This window comes from Pectinophora gossypiella, chromosome 10 (genome assembly GCF_024362695.1).
Source record: "Pectinophora gossypiella chromosome 10, ilPecGoss1.1, whole genome shotgun sequence".
Taxonomy (NCBI): domain Eukaryota; kingdom Metazoa; phylum Arthropoda; class Insecta; order Lepidoptera; family Gelechiidae; genus Pectinophora; species Pectinophora gossypiella.
The window spans coordinates 4,568,604-4,589,217 of NC_065413.1; the positions used below are offsets into that span (position 1 = coordinate 4,568,604).

Genomic DNA, 20,614 nt, shown 5'->3' on the forward strand with positions numbered 1-20,614 from the left:
CAACTGAAGGATTTAATTGTAATCAGATTATCATTTCAAGTAGACCTTTGATTAAGGTCATGTTTTTACCACTGTTGCAATTCTATGGGACTTCATCAACATAAAAAGTGACATTGAGGCTTCTGATGTAACAGTTTACTTACTGACAGCATTCTGATGGGTAAGTATTTAATTGGTGCTATTAAGAATCGATTATTCCTCAGCTTATGATAATCGAAGAAATAAAGGTAATATACAGAGTGTTAGTGACATTGCACTGAATACTGAGAAAAGGAATTTTCCGTCGCAAAATTGAAGGGGGTGTGATTCTGAGTTGATTGAATTTTCAGTTCCATACTTTTGCGACGCAAAATTTTTCTTGATATCAACCCAGATTCATGGTCTGAATCGTCCACAGTTTTCGTTACGATGTCACTAACACCCTGTATTTACGGAAAGATACCGAATGATCTTTGGTATATATGTATGTCTAATCTAACAGTAAATGGTAAATAAATAGAAAAACTAATAACACACGTTAACGAGTTCCTGAGATAAGCGTTTCGTAGTAGATGATACTAACTTCGTATAACCTACTTCGGAACGCTTGTCACCAAATAAGTCCCATTCCCTGAACTTTCACAGGCATGTCGTTATTTTATTGTCGGGCGAGAACCCTGAATCCTCAGGGTTATAGCTAATACATAAAATACCATTTACAATAAATAATTAATATACTTTATAATAATTAATATAATTTACAATAGATAATTAAAAACAAATGACCTGTCTTGCATCTCATTATTATTGTTTATTTTTATCTCGCGTCAACAATGCAGTCATGTTATAGGTAAATTCCGTCGGATAATTTTCCGCCGACAAAATGCCCAATACGATGCGATAACCGACGTGTTCGCAAAAAAATAATCCGTTCATTGATTGATTCACGAACCGGTATCACAAAAGAAGAATGCTACACGATTGTAGAAAGAAAACAATCGCACGCTTACTCCGTTAAAGACAAACAATAATGATAGTGGGAATCTGTTCAAACGGTCGAATAACTGTTTTTTTTTTATTTGGGTAACCAATAGCTATAAAACAAGATATACCATTTAATAAATCTTATGCTATGTCATTGAGCCAATAATAGTTACCACGAATTACGTATGTATGTATAGTTATGTATCACGTAAAAATTACAATGATTGTTTTTCTACCTTATATTTATGGATATTTACGTACATAAATCAAACGTATTTATAAACATCTACAGTGTTACTACAAAACAAAGACTAAAAGATAAACTATGTTTAAAATATAATCCGTACTTATACGAAAGAAGTCCCGAAGGCCGCGGCGCTACTGTCGCAGATTTTGCATAGAATTATTATGTCTTGTCAAGTTTGTTTCATTAAAATCCGCCGACTTCTTTCGTGGCGCGAAATACAATTTTAAACCTAAGTAGTTTATTTTTAGTTTGTGTTTTGTAGTAACACTGTTAGTGCTAATTGCAAGTACTAAAAAAAGTATCATGTTACACAAACAAGAGTGGACCCGGTTTGTAAATACTATAGACAAAAAAATAATTGAAAAAGAGTAAGTTTGTGTAATATTTATTCTAATAACGGACGGGACTAACCTAAAATCCACTTTGTAACAGCTGTGGATTTTTCTGTTATGTCACAATGTATATTTTTCTAAATAAATAAATAAATTATTTCCCCTAGTTGTAGCGGCTTCGAATACTACCTACCTGCAGAAAAAGGAGGACATACGATCTTGATAAACCGATTACTCTAGCCATAGAGGCGGCCAATCAGTTCGCGACAACAAACACTTCAGGACCCCGACATCGACCCCTATTCACCGCTTATCGCTATCGGCCCAGTGTCGATTAATTCTTTCAAATGTAATCCTCTCTGAAGACGCCCTGACCCGAGGTTGGCGCCCAATTGGGCAACCTCAGGCCTGTTGTCTTATATTTTGTACCGAGAGTCCTCAGTCTCCCCATTTCTACAATAAGACACGTCAAAAAAAAAACAAATTGAAAAGACAATTGACAGCGACAGATATTGTTATTTATTATTTAAAAAATAAAAATGTTTTGCCATTTCCATAATTTTTTATCACTGTCACTGTTTATTGTCACAACAGTTTTTTTAATGGGCTCGCGTTTGACCACAATGTTACCTGATGGTAAGTAACGATTTGGTCTAAGGTGGACCACTTTTGCCTGAAAGGTTTTCAGATTATAACGAGTTGGAAAAACAGACGACGGCAGACAGTTTCAGTCATTTGCTGTTCGCATCAAAAAGGTAGAGGCAAAACGTTTAGTTCGGTTTGGTGGTATATTCACAACATAAGGATGAAATGCCTGCCGACGTCTAACTTCTTTCTCCATGTTCTGTATAATCAACAAAGTATACTTATTTATCCTATCTTATCTTGGCTAAGGCCCCTTGTTCTTCTGTAATGATACTTTCTTTCGTGACATTGCCTAACAGTGTTGGTGACAATCAGAGTGGCTTTAACAACACGATACTGTTAATGTAACTACAATTATTCATATTACTACAATACTACAATATAATACAATTATACAATTTCAGTATCTATGATTATGTACCTAACTTGCTTTATGTATTTAATCACACAACTCTGCGTATAATAAAATACATTAAATACGAGTAATAAATAAATATATCAAAAGAGGAATATGTTTATTCCCTTTGAGAATTTCGGTTCACGATAAATCCTGTATCATTTTATAAATCGTACCTATTTATTATTTCGAAATATTCATAAAATGGTGATGATTCCAACAAAACGGGCAAGCCCCGTATTTTGTTTAAAGTGTAGAGTTTGTGAACTTAGGGTTTCTATAGTTAGGGCGTGTAGAGTTAGAAGCTTGGCTCTAAATGAGATCTGATATCTTTTTGACGTTACCATCGACATGATGTCGTCTTAGCAACATTTTACATGAAAATGTTTTTGTTGGAATTGTAATATATATTTTTTTTTACTTAGGTTTATTTTATCACTATTAAACCGTAAGTGTGGCTTTGTTTTAGAATAATGTACGTACCTACCTAATATGAAGTGGAATAATGTTTTATTTAGAACTAGCTTTTGCCCGCGACTTCGTCCGCGTGGCGTGTTATATAAGAAAGAGATCTTTGTGTGTGTGGGAGTGCATATCAAATTTCAAGCATCTAACTTATGCAGTTTAGATTTTTTCATACAATTTTTTTCCCAATAACTCCCATTTTTCAAAAAACAGCCAAAAATAAACTTTATATTTACTAAGGTATGCATGCATGCTAGATTGAATCAATTGATTGAATTGATTTTTTTTAATTGATTGTTCATTGAGTTTTAATTTTAATACACACTTCCTCTCTTCCCTTCAACGTTGCTGTGCCCTACAGGGTCCATGTTTTAGTTCCTATGCCTATGTAACACCCCATTGTACTACATGGAATGCAATAAATAATTTAATTGAATTGAATTGAAAACATCTATCTTACGCGGTTTCGATTTTTTCATACAAATGTTTTTTTCCCGCTAACTCCCGTTTCCGTGGGAATTTTGCAATATCCTGTTGCAACTAAGGTTTAAGTTAACTAAGGTACCTGCATGCCAAATTTCAAGCGTCTAACTTAAGCGGTTTAGATTTTTCATACAAAAGGATTTTCCCGCTAATTTCCGTTCCCGTGGGAATTCCGGGAATTCCTTTCTTAGTGCACCTCTACGGTACCTAATCTATGTCCCTTCCAAATTTCAAATGCCTACATTTAGCCGTTCAGGCTATGCGTTGATATGTCAGTCACTGAGTCAGTCAGTTTCTCCTTTTATTTAGATTTGATTTTTTCATACAAATGTTTTTTCCCGCTAACTACCGTTCCCGTGGGAATTTTGTAATATCCTGTTGCAACTAAGCTTTAAGTTTACTAAAGTACCTGCATGCCAAATTTCAAACGTCTAACTTGAGTGGTTTAGATTTTTCATACAAAAGGATTTTCCCGCTAATTCCCGTTCCCGTGGGAATTTCGGGAATTCCTTTCTTAGTACACCTCTACGGTGTCTAAGGTACCTGCGTGCCAAATTTTAAACATCTTACTTGAATGGTTTAGATTTTTCATACAAAAGGATTTTCCCGTTAATTCCCGTTCCCGTGGGAATTTCGGGAATTCCTTTCTTAGTGCACCTCCACGGTACCTAAGGTACCTGCATGACAAATTTCAAACGTCTAACTTGAGTGGTTTAGATTTTTCATACAAAAGGATTTTCCCGCTAATTCCCGTTCTCGTGAGAATTTCGGGAATTCCTTTCTTAGTGCACCTCCACGGTACCTAAGGTATCTGCATGCTAAATTTCAAATGTCTAACTTGAGTGGTTTAGATTTTTCATACAAAAGGATTTTCCCGCTAATTCCCGTTCCCGTGGGAATTTCGGGAATTCCTTTCTTAGTACACCTCTACGGTATCTAAGGTACCTGCATGACAAATTTCAAACATCTAACTTGAATGGTTTAGATTTTTCATACAAAAATATTTTTCCGCTAATTCCCGTTCCCGTGGGAATTTCGGGAATTCCTTTCTTAGTGCACCTCTACGTTATCTAAGGTACCTGCATGCCAAATTTCAAAAGTCTAACTTGAGTGGTTTAGATTTTTCATACAAAAGGATTTTCCCGCTAATTCCCGTTCCCGTAGGAATTTCGGGAATTCCTTTCTTAGTGCACCTCTACGGTATCTAAGGTATCTGCATGCTAAATTTCAAATGTCTAACTTGAGTGGTTTAGATTTTTCATACAAAAGGTATTTCCCGCTAATTCCCGTTCCCGTGAGAATTTTGGGAATTCCTTTCTTAGTGCACCTCTACGGTACCTATGGTACCTGCATGCCAAATTTCAAACGTCTAACTTGAGTGGTTTAGATTTTTCATACAAAAGGATTTTCCCGCTAATTCCCGTTCCCGTGGGAATTTCGGGAATTCCTTTCTTAGTACACCTCTACGGTATCTAAGGTACCTGCATGACAAATTTCAAACATCTAACTTGAATGGTTTAGATTTTTCATACAAAAATATTTTTCCGCTAATTCCCGTTCCCGTGGGAATTTCGGGAATTCCTTTCTTAGTGCACCTCTACGTTATCTAAGGTACCTGCATGCCAAATTTCAAAAGTCTAACTTGAGTGGTTTAGATTTTTCATACAAAAGGATTTTCCCGCTAATTCCCGTTCCCGTAGGAATTTCGGGAATTCCTTTCTTAGTGCACCTCTACGGTATCTAAGGTACCTGCATGCCAAATTTCAAACGTCTAACTTGAGTGGTTTAGATTTTTCATACAAAAGGATTTCCCTTCACTACTCTGCTCCTATTGATTGTAGCGTGATGAAAAGTATACTATGACCTGTCCAGGAGTGTGAAGAATAATTGTACCAAGTTTCATTAAAATCCGTCCAGTAGTTTTTGTTTCTATAAGGAACATACAGACAGACAGACAGACAGACAGACAGACAGATAGACAGACAGACAGACAGACAGACAAAAATTTTACTGATTGCATTTTTGGCATCAGTATCGATCACTTATCACCCCCTGATAGTTATTTTGAAAAAATATTTAATGTACAGAATTGACCTCTCTACAGATTTATTATAAGTATAGATAATGTTAGACCATACGAATAAGCTGACAAGTCATTAAACAGCAATGAGAATAACAAATCGTAAGACTAAACGTAACGTGTATTACGCAAAATGCAAAAGAAATGTGCAACTGACAATTACAATGTGAAATGTCGCAAACTTGGGAAGTTATTATTGCGGCGCGTTCAGGAATTAGAACGTTTTTGTCACCAAAGCTAAACCTCTAAGCCATCGGTCTTACACGTTTCGTAAGTTACGGAACACACTTACACTTTCAAGCGGACTAACTTTCTCTCCTCCACAAGTGTATTGGCGCCAATGAAGCCTCAATACATCAGTAGGTTCTTTCTGCACTAGAGCTTCCTCGGTTCTTTTAATTTCATTTCGCGTGACGTCACAGCGATTGTACTGCTTCGACGACGAACGGTCATTTGCGGTCTAACATGAGACCGTAGTAGTCGCTTACACCGTTCACCTAACGCGCGACAACGCGTTCTAAATCCGAACGTTTTGCCGGACAAAACACGAGATTTTACTTAGTACAGTAACGTTTACGTGCGCGTTACAGTTTGTTTATCTGTTTAGCGTATCTGACGGTGATAAGGGATTGTTGGTTCGGTTTGTGAGAGTTTGCAGTAAAATGGAGTGTCATTAGCGAACAAGGTAAGGTTTTTGTTCGTCTAATAATGTTTTTTTTTGTTTTGCTCCTGATCGTTAGGTAAACGACTTTTTTTGCCTTGTCGGCTTAAGTTTTTTTCTATTTGACATAATGTGCCTTTTGCGTATTTTCATAAATTCCATAAGCCGGATGATTTCCTCTTGTGTTGACACACTCTGACGGATGACAGAGTTACTATTGAACTGTGAAAGGTCCCTGACATCTGATAAAGGCCCGTGTTACTTTATCAAAATTATTCTTAGTACAGGAGAGAAGTTTGATTGTGGAGAAGAATTGAATGCTCTCCGAGGCAAATTTGTATTTAGTCAAAAATAATAATCTTCTTCTCTGTGTGGGTTGTAAGATCAATGATCGACCTTATCAACTCTGGTGTCAGGGTTACTATTGAACTGCCAAAGGCTCCGGACATGGCTCTTGTAATGACTACATACTAGCTGGGGCCGAATGCTTAAACCTCCGAAGTACTAACCAAACTACGCATCACAAAGTGATTTTTCTTATCTCCACCGATATTCGAACCCGGGTCCTCCAGGTTGTGAGTCCAACGCTCAACCACTGATCTACGGAGGCTGCATAAGCCGGTGAATAACAAAGTTCTCACACTTTATAATGTTTAGTTTTTTTTTAGTTTTTCTGCTTTCCCTGTTGGCATATAGGAGTAAGTTTGTGTAGGTATGTACATGGGATAAAGAATTAAAAGGGATATTTTATTTTTCTTCACTCCTTTTATTTTTCTCCTTTAACAAAATAATGCACCTTGACACTCCGACCCCAATACAATTATAGACGACATCTTAAATTAAAAAAAAACTTCCTTCCGTCCCATTCATTAAACATTCTAAATTAATACCATAAACAACCAAATCTCTATTCATTATCCTTCCATAGTATTCTCCCTTGCTTTCTATCAATCTTACGTTCCGTTCTACTCACTTTTCTACATGTAGTGTAGTTTTTAGAATAGGTAAGTAATAATAGAATTAGAATGTGATCTAATCATGGAAATCATACACCTAAGGCGTTTCTATGTTTGCCTATTTACTATAGTCGTTATCAAGTTCTTTTATATTATACTTCGTTACACGTGTGTTATTGTAATATTTGGGTTACTTTATAAATCTTATTCTGTAGATAACTTCTTACTTACAGAAGATTTTAACATAAATAAGACTCACCTAACTAACTCACTTATAAATGATTATTATTTTAAATTTATTTGTACACAATAACACAGTCTCAAGGAATATACAATGAAAACAGATAGTACAGGTAGGTTTATATATTTTTATTTATATGTTCAACTGTACTAAATTCACATAAATAATAATAAATGTTGTATCCTTTCCCTTGTTCATTAGTAACCCTTTCTGTCCAATTTATTCTTTCCAAAAGAGAAAGAGAAGCAAGAGAAGTGTGTCAGGATCGAAGCAAATGGAATTCTATAGTCTCTGCTTACCCCGGTGGGAAATAGGCGTGAGTTTATGAATGTATCTATGTATGTTATTCTTTCCATCAACCTCCAACACCACATTTCAATGGCCTCGAGTGTCTCTCTCTCTTCTTCTTCTATCGTGTGGGTTGTGATGGATTACCAACCCCATCAACCCTGGTGTCAGGGTTACTATTGAGCCGGCAAAGGCGCCTGACATGGCTCATGTAACGACTACTTACTTACACCAGTAAGTAGTAACCGGGACCAACAGCTTAACGTGCTTTCCGAAGCACGGCTCATCTCATATATTGGCACATACACTTTATTTCACCTATTCCGTGGCTATAACGACCACTTCGAAACTATTAAGATCAATTAAAGTTACAATTTAATTAAATTTACGCCCGTATTCAGCTTTATTGTCACAATGAACATGCGAGAGAAATATTATCATTGATCACGACAGAACCGTTGCATTTGCAAATCTAATTCGTTTTATTTCAATCCAATTATGTAATTGGATTAATTTACAAGCATTTACAAGTCGGGTTTTTCATGCAGTGGTATTGGGTTAACACACTCCATTACAAGTTAGGTACGACTGAGTGACTGAGAATAATTAGTGGTATATTCATGAATACTACATACATACATAAACGGCCTATATACGTCCCACTGCTGGGCACAGGCCTCCCCTCAATCAACCGGAAGAGGTATGGAGCATAATCCACCACGCTGCTCCAATGCGGGTTGGTGGAGGTGTTTTTACGGCTAATAGCCGGGACCAACGGCTTAACGTGCCCTCCGAAGCACGGAATCATCTTACTTTTTCGGACAATCAGGTGATTCAAACCTGCAATGTCCTTACCAAACAAAGGACAGTCTCACAAAGTGATTTCGACAATGTCCTCATCGGGAATCGAACCCGGACGTCCAGATCGTGAGCCTAACGCTCTAACCACTAGACCACGGAGGCTGTCATGAATATTACGTACCTATAAACTTAATACCTAGATACATACGATCACGTCTATTTCCCAATGGGGCAGGCAGAGACTACAGAAGTCAATTTACTGTGACCCTAACACACCACCTTCGCTTCCTTCCCTATCAACTATAAACTTAATTTCTGAAAAATATTTGGCAATCAATAAAACCCCAACGGGAAATAAGTGTGATCATTATACAGACTGTTAGTGACACCGTGCCAAATACTGTGGCACAGATTAGGTAAGCAAACTAAGGGTGGTATTAATAAACTAATCTCAGCTGAGACTGCCCTCAAGATCATGCTCAAGTCCCTGTTTTTATATGAGAATTGTCACATTGACATGATCTTGAGGGCAGTCTCAAAGCTGACATTAGTTTATTAATACCACCTTAAGGGGGAGCTGCATCAGCTCATGATTCCGAGTTAAATCATCATCTCGTTTTGCAGAGGATGCGGAGGTTAGGTAAGCACCTAACCTGAAAATTTGACAGGTCCGGCTTTTTACAGAAGCTATTATTATTTTTGACGTGACTTAATGTAGATTTGGAGCAAATGGCATTAACTACTTGGCCGGATAAATGGAGAGCGTTGAAGGCTCTTACCCGGTACAAAATTTAAGACAATATGCCTGAGGGTACCCAGTTTGGCGCGAACCTCGGCTCAGGGTGTCGTTGGATTTTACAGAAGCGACTGCCTGTCTGACCTTCCGACCCGCAAAAAAAAACCAGCCCAATACAGGTTAGGTCACATACCTAGGTTAGATGATTTTGAGTAAAATATCAAGTGTAATTTTCCGTCACAAATGAATGCGGAACTGAAAATAATTAAAAAAAAAAACAAATATTTTCGTGAATAACCTTGTAAGAGAAAATTACACACCGCATAGAAACATATATTTTTTTTTAGTATTTTTGGAGCATAACTGAAAATCAGAGCGTTGTGGCATTCCCTCAATGTCGGAGTGTCACAACATATTGCTGAGCTGCGTCCCTTTTTAAAAATAAGGTTTCATTATTATGTTCACTCCTACTGTGTACCTATACCTACTTATATCTAAAATAAATGATTTCTATTCTATTATATTTGCTATTTGCCCATATAAATGTTGCCTAGGTATTACAAGCTTTACAAGTTCTCAGCAATGTTGTATCTGTCGGAAAATGATTTCCCGATTCCGATTCTTTGTGGCTTCCCATATTACGTCGGATATGTCGGAAAAGGAAATCACAAAAGGAATTATTTCTCTCCGTTAGAGAGAAGAAAGCGTTCTTGATTCCGTATTTTTCTAAGAACTTGTGTCATTTGGTCGACTATTATTTCCCCTTAATGTCAGCCAATGGAAATATTAGGGCTCATCCGCACCAGATGGTGTATAGAATGCAGGCAACTTACTACCTACTGTTACTAATAATGTTTATTTTTTTATTATAATAACGTTCATGAAACGGTTACGTCACATGTAGACAATATTATATACAGAATAATCAAAACAATTTAAAAATGGGAAACGTATTAAAATGTAATTTATAAATATCAGTGGATAATTATTGGAAATATTAGGACAAATAAACAATAACGATCGTTGATAACAATTCATAGGTTGTTTTCTAAAATAAATTAAATTTTGTACAAGAGTATGTTTTATACGCTAGTACCGAGTTTAAATTACGAACTAATGAAATAATTGGTAGTTCGTAAGTACTTAGTAGATAAATATTTTATAAATAATTATTTTAATGCAACATTTTTATAAATATATATTATATTAAATTAATGTATACTAGTATTTATTTTAAATTTAAATAGAAAATGAAATTATAAATTATATTAAATATAAAATCGCGCGTTAAAATCCGAGCATAAAAAGTCTTTGAAAGTACTTTTTACGCACGAAAAGCACTCTTTTGTACTGGAGAGGTGATACATAGATCTATTCATAAATTATTAAATCTGGCACACTAGAACTTGCAGACAATTTTAGTTAAAATCTATCCACAGGCAGCATACAAAATTCTAATAGCCACGATGTGCAACATCTTACAAAATAATATTTACCTACTTACTTTTGTAGATTAAAAAAAGTAGTAACAAGTTGCCAAAAATGGTATCAAATCATAGTTGAAAAAGTTTGATTGACAGAAAGTCGACTCAATAATTACATCAATTCAAATTTCGAATCGTTATTCATTCCATCCAGCTATTTATTACCTGTCAGTTTTGCCAGTTGATTTCTCATTTATAAAAGTGTCGAAAACGTAGACTTTTTGTCATTGAATAGTGTGAAATCTCAAAACGGGGGCAATTAGAGGTATTTGAATAGGGATTTGTAAATAGCTGGGCTAAGCCACCTAGATTGTAAAGGTTGTTACACACAAAGGCATTTGGCGATGTCGTGTGTTACCGCACGATGTTTGTACGGTGCACGTGGAAAGGACATTTTAAAGGCGATGTTTAAGTTACGTTTTTGGCCCTTATTTTCTCGCTAATTTGGCTTAATTTTACTGTTGATTATCAGTAAGTAAATCAAGTTAATTTTTAATATTCACGCAAATATTTCTTTAATTTACCCCGAGAAGCCAAAGGAACATATCCATACAGCCTAGTCAGATGATTCACGCAAATAAGATGTTCAAATCTTTCTATTTATGCTACATTTATGCTTATTTATTAGGCTAAATGGCAACCTAGTCAAAATGGGATAAGTACTTTTTCCTTTAAAAAAAAGGCACATCGAAGCAAATCATCTAAGAAACCAATATTGCAATTTGACATTTGCGCATATAAAAGTAAGTGCGCAATGCATACTAATGTCAAATTGCAATATTGGTTTCTTAGATGATTTGCTTCGATGTGCCGTTTATAACCCCCCTGATCATCGTATACTAGCTTCTATTTCTAGAGTAAAATTTTAGAATTTATCTTTGACCCATTCTGACACTATAGTTGATAAGGTCGGTTATTGACCTCACAACCTACACGAAGAAAAATAGACCTACACTATTGTATGATAAAGTTACAAAAGAGTAACATACATTTGAAAAAAGATACGACATCTATAAATAAAACCTGTCTTTGAAAAATGACAAGCATGACAAACTCACTATTTATTTTTCTTAAGTTATTATCTGCAATTGTACATTTAATCTGTGGTTAGCATTCGTCTTGAAGCTAAGCGCATGCGCGGCAGAGCGTGTAACGGCAATCAACAAATACCGCAATATAATACCGCAGATGCGTGTATACTGCATATAACCGGTATATACTGTGAAGATACTGATAGATAAGTATTCAAACAAAAATGTATCCTATAACTCATAACATAAACAGCCAATATTTATTCTCACTCTTGGGAAGTTAGCCAAGTTACAAACGATTATGACTATCGATGACAAATCGACAAGTGACAGTGACAAAAATGTATGGGATAAAAATACTCGTAAGGTGACAAAAATGTATGAGATTGACATAAAGTGACATGTCAATCCCATACATTTTTATCACTGCCACTGTCGATTGTTTCCAGCCAAGAAATTAATACCATTAACTGCAAATCTCCAATAATTAATGTCAAAAAACTATCAAAAACTATAAGTAATGACAATTCATATCGTTTGAAGCACCGGGTGAGAGCCTTCAGCGCTCCCCATTTGTCCGGCCAAGTAGTTAATGCCATCTGCGGCAAATCTACAATAAGTCACGTCAAAAAAAAAAAAAAAGGCAAAGGGTCCTGGGTATAAGCCTCCCCTCAATCAACCAGAAGGGGTGTGGAACATACTCCACTAAGCTGCTCCACTGCGGATTAGTGGGGGAATAGAGTTTGAACATCACTATGGCAAACCCATTCGGCAGAGTTTTCAAGCCGCTGGAAGGCTTCTGATTTGACTTGAAGCATACAATAAAGAATAGATAGATAAAATACTTTATTGAGCACAATGGACACAAGATACAGAAATACAGAAAGTCACAACATGCGACCTTATTGCTCTTGCGGCAATTTCTTCCAGGCAACCTTAATAATAGGTACTTAGATATCAATTCGAGTTTGAATTCATATGTGGAATTGTGCATTAGAAATAATTGATATCACGTGGTTTCCAGCATTTGTGTCCGGTTAATGGCAATGGGCTCGCGCTCTTTGACATGTGATTTAAACAGCTGTCCAGGAGGAGGTGTACTATAGTCTATACAGGGTGTTAGTGACATCGTAACGAAAACTTTGAGGGGTGGTTCAGGCCATGATTCTGAGTTGATATCAAGTAGAAATTTCCGTCGCAAAAGTATGGATTGGAAAATAATTAAAAAGAAAAGAAAAATTTTCATGAATATTTTGACACGAAATTCCACTTGATATCAACTCAGAATCATGGTCTGAACCATCCCCCTCAGTATTCGTTACGGTGTCACTAATACCCATACCTACTTATATGGCTACCGTATGTACTTGTACGGGGTGTAAGTGTCATCGTAACGAATACTGAGAGGGATGATTCATCTGATTATTCTGAGTTAATATCAAGTGGATTTTTCCATCGCAAAAGTATGGAATTGAAAATAATTTAAAAAAAAACTAAAAAAAATCATGAATTTTGCGACGGAAAATTCCACTTGATTTTAACTCAGAATCATGGTCTGAATCAACCCCCTCAGTATTCGTTACGATGTCACTAACACCCAGTATACCTCTGCCTACCCCCTTGGGGACTTAGCCGTGATACTATGTTAGGTATGTTATGTCACTTGAGCCTTTTTTGGGTGAATCTCAAAATTTCAAGTTTGGTGGCGAAAATATTATTTTTTCGTGAAAAATTAGGTTCCGACATGAAAAAGATCCAAAAGGATCCTCGGTTCCGACATGAAAAAGGAATTTTTCAATTCCCAATTTCCCCAATTTTTCACGAAAAAATTATATGACAGTCGCCACCAAACTTGACACATTTTGATATTCACCCTTTTGAAGTCAGTAAATACGAAACAAATGCACTTGAGGGTTTGCCGACGTGTTCTGCTTTTAAGAGAGTAAAGATGTGTGCACACGAATCGTGATATTTATCTATTATCAGTCGCGCCGGTTACATTTCCATTTCACAGACCTTTGCTTACATAGCCTAATGCCCTAAATATTGGTTGAATACTCGTAGTTACCATTTGAGTTTCGTGTTTAGACTTGCGCTAGTGAGAAACATTAATGATTTCACTCAATTTGACAAATCTATTCAATAAGATCTGTCTTTATTTTCACAATGTATATTATACAATTTGCACAATAAATTTACACGATACTGTGTTTACTGCAGTAGTCAATAAGTCCGCCCCTGACTAATCCGGGCGCAAAGTTGCCCATTACTAGCCTTTTTTTTTACTTATTGTAGATTTGCCGCAGGTGGCATTAACTTGGCCGGACAAATGGGGAGCGCTGAAGGCTCTCACCCGGTACAACATTTAAGACAACAGGTGTGAGGGTGCCCAGTTGGGCGCGAACCTCGGCTCAGGGCGTCGTCTGAGAGGAAGAATATTTGAAAGGATTAATCGACCCTAGTGGGTCGATAGCGATAAGCGCTGATTGAAGGAAATTACACTAGCCGCGTTTATTCGCTGCACAGGAATGAACAACCTTTGCGCCAAGAACAATCCGGCACGGGGGTCTTCAATGATTTAGTAACGTTAACATTTCTAATGTCGATAGAATCTAGTTTTCAATTGTTTCAGTATCATAAAGCAATCACTCGGCGACATTGTTGGTTCAAAAAAAATATAGAAGGCGCTGTTCAGATTTATCGTAATAATTACAGGTACAGTCATGAGCAATACGTATAATGTACCCACTTTAGGACTCTGTCGCACTAACATATTTGACATTTAGTGAGACTTACAGTTCAATTTGTCAAAAAAGTTAATGTGACATGGTACCAAATTGTATACATATTAATGCTCGTGACCGTACATAATAATTCAAAAATATAATGTAATGGCAGAGGCGTATATAAAAATAATTCTCGGTAGAAATTTTCATCTAAATATGTACACGACCGACCTCCATTTTGTATGAAACTAACATTCTGTTCTTTTCATTAATTTAAAGGCGCCCGTAGGTATTAAAATTAAAACCAAGTCGGCACTTTTTGTGCTTCTTTGGTGGTATAATCCGGCGCTTCACTGCGGGAACGTCGGCAAACATACCCTTCGGTCTAATTTCTTCCCACATAAAAGTGGCCGGCCCCCGTGGCACGGGTTACGCGCGCGGCGCGATCGTCGAACGTGGATAAACATCGCACTGCACTATCTGTCCAAGCCGTCGATATAATTCGCGGCGGCGCGAAACATATGCCGCGAGTGCTAGAGTTTATATAAGTATAGAGTTAAGGTACCTAGTTCATTCTTTGTATAATGTCATTCTGTATTACGATTTTTTATATCAAATATTAAAACTAAATCATAGTAGGTACGTACTAGCTACTTACTTCCTAACGGCAAAGATTTCGAAATGCATCTAAAAGTAATTAAGAGCGAGATGGGGCATTAAGGTCATTTGTGAAATTAATGTATGAATCGTGCTTTCTTCTCATTTCTTCATGCATTAGGTACTAAAATATAGTATACCTACTTAATATACGAAGATTTACGAAAAAAAAATGTATATAATGACTAATCGGTGTTGTTTAAAAGAAAATAATAATATTTACCAAGAATTTATATCTTCAGCCGGAGGCCCGTGTTGCTCTATAAATTAGATATAAAAACTTTTTTCTTTTGATATTTTATATTTTTAAATTAAAATTGTACTTTGTTAGACTAAGATATAAAAACTTTTTGACATAATTTATTTTTAAATTAAATTTCTGCTGATGTTGTCAAAAACATTAAATATTATAAAGCGATAAGTAATTGAGTTTTATAGGTAGATTCACTTTTACCTCCCGCTTACATCATAATAAGCTAATCTGCTGCTAACACTTGAGGACCCCGTCGTGGTTGATGTTTCAGAGCTTTTCGCTATCGGCCCGTTAGGGTCGATTCATTGTTTCCAATTATAATCTTATCAGAAGACACCCAAAGAGAATATAATTCACTTTATATAGTACGACGCCCTGAACCGAGGTTCGCGCCCTACTAGGCACATTCAGGCATGTTGTCTTAAATTGTATACCAGGTGAGAGCCCTCAGCTCCCCATTTGTGCGTTCAAGTAGCTAATGTCGTGAACCATACATAATCATGTAAGGTCACGAATTATCTGAATTCTGAATCAAATTCCAAAACTGAAATGTGTCATAGTTATATGAAATACCTATGGGGCAAAATACCCACAAATGGGCAACGTGCCCATAGCTGTCTAAATATAGGGTAAAAAAAACCAACGATGTTAGAATATGTGATTAGAATGTTTCATAGTTATATGAATACCTATGGGGCAAAATACCCACAAATGGACAACGTGCCCGTAGCCGTCTGAATATAGGGTAAAAAGCCCACGATGTTTGAATATGGGGTGAAACCCCGCGAATGGCCTCCAACCGCCCCTTACAGCCATCCCTGTCCACCTGATTGCCTTGATAAATTCATCTGATTACCTGATAAATCACCACAACGATATTACCTACTGCAATGTTTTACTGTTTGTTTTACTGTTTGTTTTACTATCCGTTTTACTGTTTACTGTCTGTTGTTCTCTTTATCGATTTGTATCGGATAATACAAATATAGCATAACTGATATCTAAGTAATTAGAAAAATATATAAGTATTATAAGACTTAACAGAATATTCTTCCTGCACATCGACAGGAAGTCTGATAAAACTGTTGTTGATTGTTATACCTGAAAACACACTGTTTCTTCTCTAATCTGTTTCTGAATAATCTGAATATTCACTGATTTCTGTTCTCTCCTCTTAATGAAATTTCATTTGTTCCCTTTGTCGATTTATACCAAATAATACAAATACCTATAGCATAACTGTTATCTAAGTAATTAGGAAAATATATAAGTATTATTAGACTTAACTTGGGGGAGGCCTATGCCCAGCAGTGGGCGTCGTACGGCTGATGATGATGATAAGACTTAACTGAATATTCTTCCTGCGCATCGACAGGAAGTCTGATAAAACTGTTGTTGATTGTTATATCTGAAAATACACTGTTATTTCTGCTCTGATCTGTTTCTGAATAATCTGAATGTTCACTGATTTCTGTTCTCTGTTCTAATACACCTTCTTTTGTTCTCTGAAAATTATTTTGTTTTTTCGTAATGACAGCCCGCCAAAAGCATGAACTTTTTTCTGGCCAGTGTTATTATGACATATATAACCTACAAATCGATTACTCACTCGAGTAAAAATAAAATCGATATGATGCATTTTAATATTATTATGAATTTGATTATTTAAATTCGAGAACTGATTACAGTTCGAGACAGCTAATGCCATCTGCGAAAAATCAACAATTAGTCATGTCAGGAAAAAGCTTCATTACCTAGTAATAAGCACATAAAAAGTAATAACAGAACATACCACTAACTATGACTATACCGTTGTTGTTAAACCATCCCGCATCCTATTTTTTTATAGCTGATTTCTGGTAACGAGCGCCTAGAAGAAATTGCTTAAGACCTATACGGCCATCCATAAAGTATTATCTAAAAAATAGTAGTTGTATTTTTTGCGTGTTCTATTTGTGTGCAATAGAGTATATTTCATTTGATTACACTACTTGTCAATCATTTTTACAAAAGAAATAAATATGCTCTTATCTCCGATGAAAGGCATAATTTATTACCCCATAACCATTTAAAGCTATTCGAAACTACACATATTAAAATAAAGCGCAGATTAACAGAGATAAAACAAGGAGAAAGGTACTTACTTGGCTGGACTTTATTACTTAGGACTTTCATTTGAATAATATCGCAGTAGGTAGGTACTTATCTGTAATGTGAAATTTCGCATACGAAATGTCCCAGACACATATTAATGTCACGGTTGTAAAGCCGAAAATCCTTTTAATAATATATGCACGATAGGTACGCTTCTCTTCAAAAACTTGAAACACCTCACAAGTTTATTTTTCGTTGAAATATATTTTTATTAAAGTGACTTATCATTAATTTGCTTAATGGAAAATTCCCGGGAACGGCACATAACAGGTCACAATGTACTATCATACAAATTCCATAGTAATTTCGTCAATTGACGTTTGATTTGACTAGTTCGAAACTAGCCTAGAAGTATTTAGGTTAATACTATCGATTTTTAGCTTTGCTCTACCCTGAAAATGGTTAAATTTACCAGTAGGTATGTATTTATGTCAGTTTTGCATATAAAAACTTCCGTGCAGCTTTCGTTTTAAATAATACCGTTTCGCAACGTTTTTCAATTAAAAAATATAAAGTATTACACTCATTTCATTTTTACGAGCGAATATCGTGTGTCATTTCCGTTATTGACATGTTAACAATATTTGCAATCCCGTAAAATGGTTGACGATATTTTGAAGCTTGTTGACGTAAAACAATAAATATTTTCCGTTTTTATGAAGAATATATAATTTTTTTAATCATAATAATTTAATAATAATCATCGCTTTTTCCGAATATAATCAAATGCTAATGTTCATCAATGTTATTAGATTTATGTGCTTATCGTAAAATTTGAATTCGGAAGAACTATATTGTCGTTTTCTTTTTATTCTCGCGTGAACTAAACAACAATAAAGCAATAGTTCTGAATTCAAATTTTGATACACGATAAATGTAATAATTGATGAACATGGAAATTAGCATTCGTTTGTATTTGGAACTTGTAAAATTACAAAATATGCTGCGCATGTCAACAGACCTTTTTGTTTAAAATTTACTGTACTTTCATATTATCATTACTTTATCATTACATACTTACATACATAAGGTCACGCCCGAGATGACTAATAGGTTGGGCAGAGCCACGAAGTGTTATCCATTACCGTTTTCAACATATCTTAAGTAGAACAAAATCTCTCTATTGGCTATTATGGCGTTAGTAACTTAAACTATAAATTAGGATTCATTGATTTATTTATGAGTTGGTTACATAGCCAATGTTGCGTACACTGCATTAAACATCAAAATTACTTCACATTTATACGTAATGAACAAGCGATACTAGTTTAAATTACATACATTAAACACAATCCAGACAACGACATACAAAATACCGATTACACAGATATTACTTAAATAAGAGCCCTTAGCGCTCCCCATTTGTCCGGCCAAGTAGTTCACGACAAAAAAGTAGATGACTGTATGCTGTACACGCATTATATACATATAAAGGATGTTAGTAAAAAAAGACACTAAAATTGATATGAATTTTCTGAGAGGAAATTCCACTTGATATCAACTCAGAATCATCCCTCTCAGTATTCGTTACGATGTCACTAACTTGTATGATATTACTTGTATGACTACCTAACCGTACTTGTACGGGGTGTAAAGTGACATCGTAACGAATGCTGAGGGGGATGATTCCGCTCATGATTGTAAATTAACATCAAGTGGACTTTTCCGTCACAAAATTCATGTGTGTTTTTTTTAAATTATTTTCACTTCTATAAGTCCTTTTGCAATAGAAAAATCCACTGAATATTAACTCAGAACAATGAGCTGAATCACCCCCCCGATGTCACTAACACCCGGTATATATATAAATAGGTAAGTAAGTATAAAACTTTCTGTGACACGACAGCCAATACCTACGAGCACAAGAACCGATGGAGGACAGAATTTCGCAATCAATGATCACTTTTTGTTTCGTTTGATACACGATATGCTCTTTGTTCTCTAAACAAACAAACGGATTCAGTGAAAGAGTATAATAATGTCTCGAGTTTAATGTTTCTTCAACACACTCTTTGATATAGTTATAGTATATAAGGTGTAAGTAACCCTGGTGTCAGGGTTTATAGAGCCGTCAGAGGTTCCTGACATGGCTCATGTAACGACTACATACTTATATCAGTAAGTAGTAACCAACGGCTTAACATTACTTCCGAAGCACGGATCAGCTTAAAAACGTACTAAAAATAGTTTTTACAAACTTTAGTACTACCTGAATTCATTCTAAATTCCTATTTGTGTCTACATGGCACAATACAGATACATAACAGTAGCATAGAATAAGGAATAATAGAACGGAAACACTCCGCTCCCCACTAGCGGTTGAGGTAGGTTTACCTCACCCCCCCCCTCGGTCATACCATAGTCTTCAATCGTATGGCATCAAACGTCACACACACAGCTCCACGTGTACGATAACGTCAATGTGTACGTATAGTATCTGTGTAAAATGAGAATTTTTGTATGGGTGTCCGGGGTTTTACAGTAGCGGCCTATTTGATCAAGTAGGTAAATATTTTTCCTTTCCAATCCAATATTTAATTGCTACACATTGCTATATTTTTGTTCTTACTTTTAAAGATAAATTTTATTTATCAATCATAAAATTACTTAATATTTTCCAAAGTCAATTTGCAATTCACGAGAAGTTTGAACGAATATACATTTTTAATAAATTCTAGGAACTTTTCTTACAGATTTCACAAAATTAAATTTTGGTTGAAAATTTCGTGTTATTTCGTATTATATTGATAAGATCAAAAGTTAATAGCTTCAATAAAACAAAATGAAATGTTTGATCATGAAGAAAGAAAAAAAATAATATCTTTAAGCCTGCTGTGATTTGGTTCGTTAAAAGTTTTCTATAGAAAAACTGTATCTGTTGATGCGATTGGAATAACATTTAGGAATAAAAATAAATTTGGCATTATCTGACAATAAAACTCCACTCGCCTCCTAATACAGTTGGCGGGGAGTGGGTATACAGTATATGCAGTAGTTTTAGGCGGATGAGACGT

At 35.6% G+C, this 20,614-nt stretch overlaps 1 protein-coding gene across 1 annotated transcript in view; it reads left to right on the forward strand.

The window, feature by feature from the left end:
• The first annotated feature begins 6,083 nt into the window (after window positions 1-6,083).
• LOC126370193 (uncharacterized) overlaps window positions 6,084-20,614 on the forward strand; it is a 63,438-nt gene continuing 48,907 nt past the window's right edge. The window contains exon 1 of the mRNA XM_050014956.1: window positions 6,084-6,297. The gene's annotated coding sequence lies outside the window, so the exon portion shown is untranslated. The remainder of the gene's footprint in view (window positions 6,298-20,614) is intronic.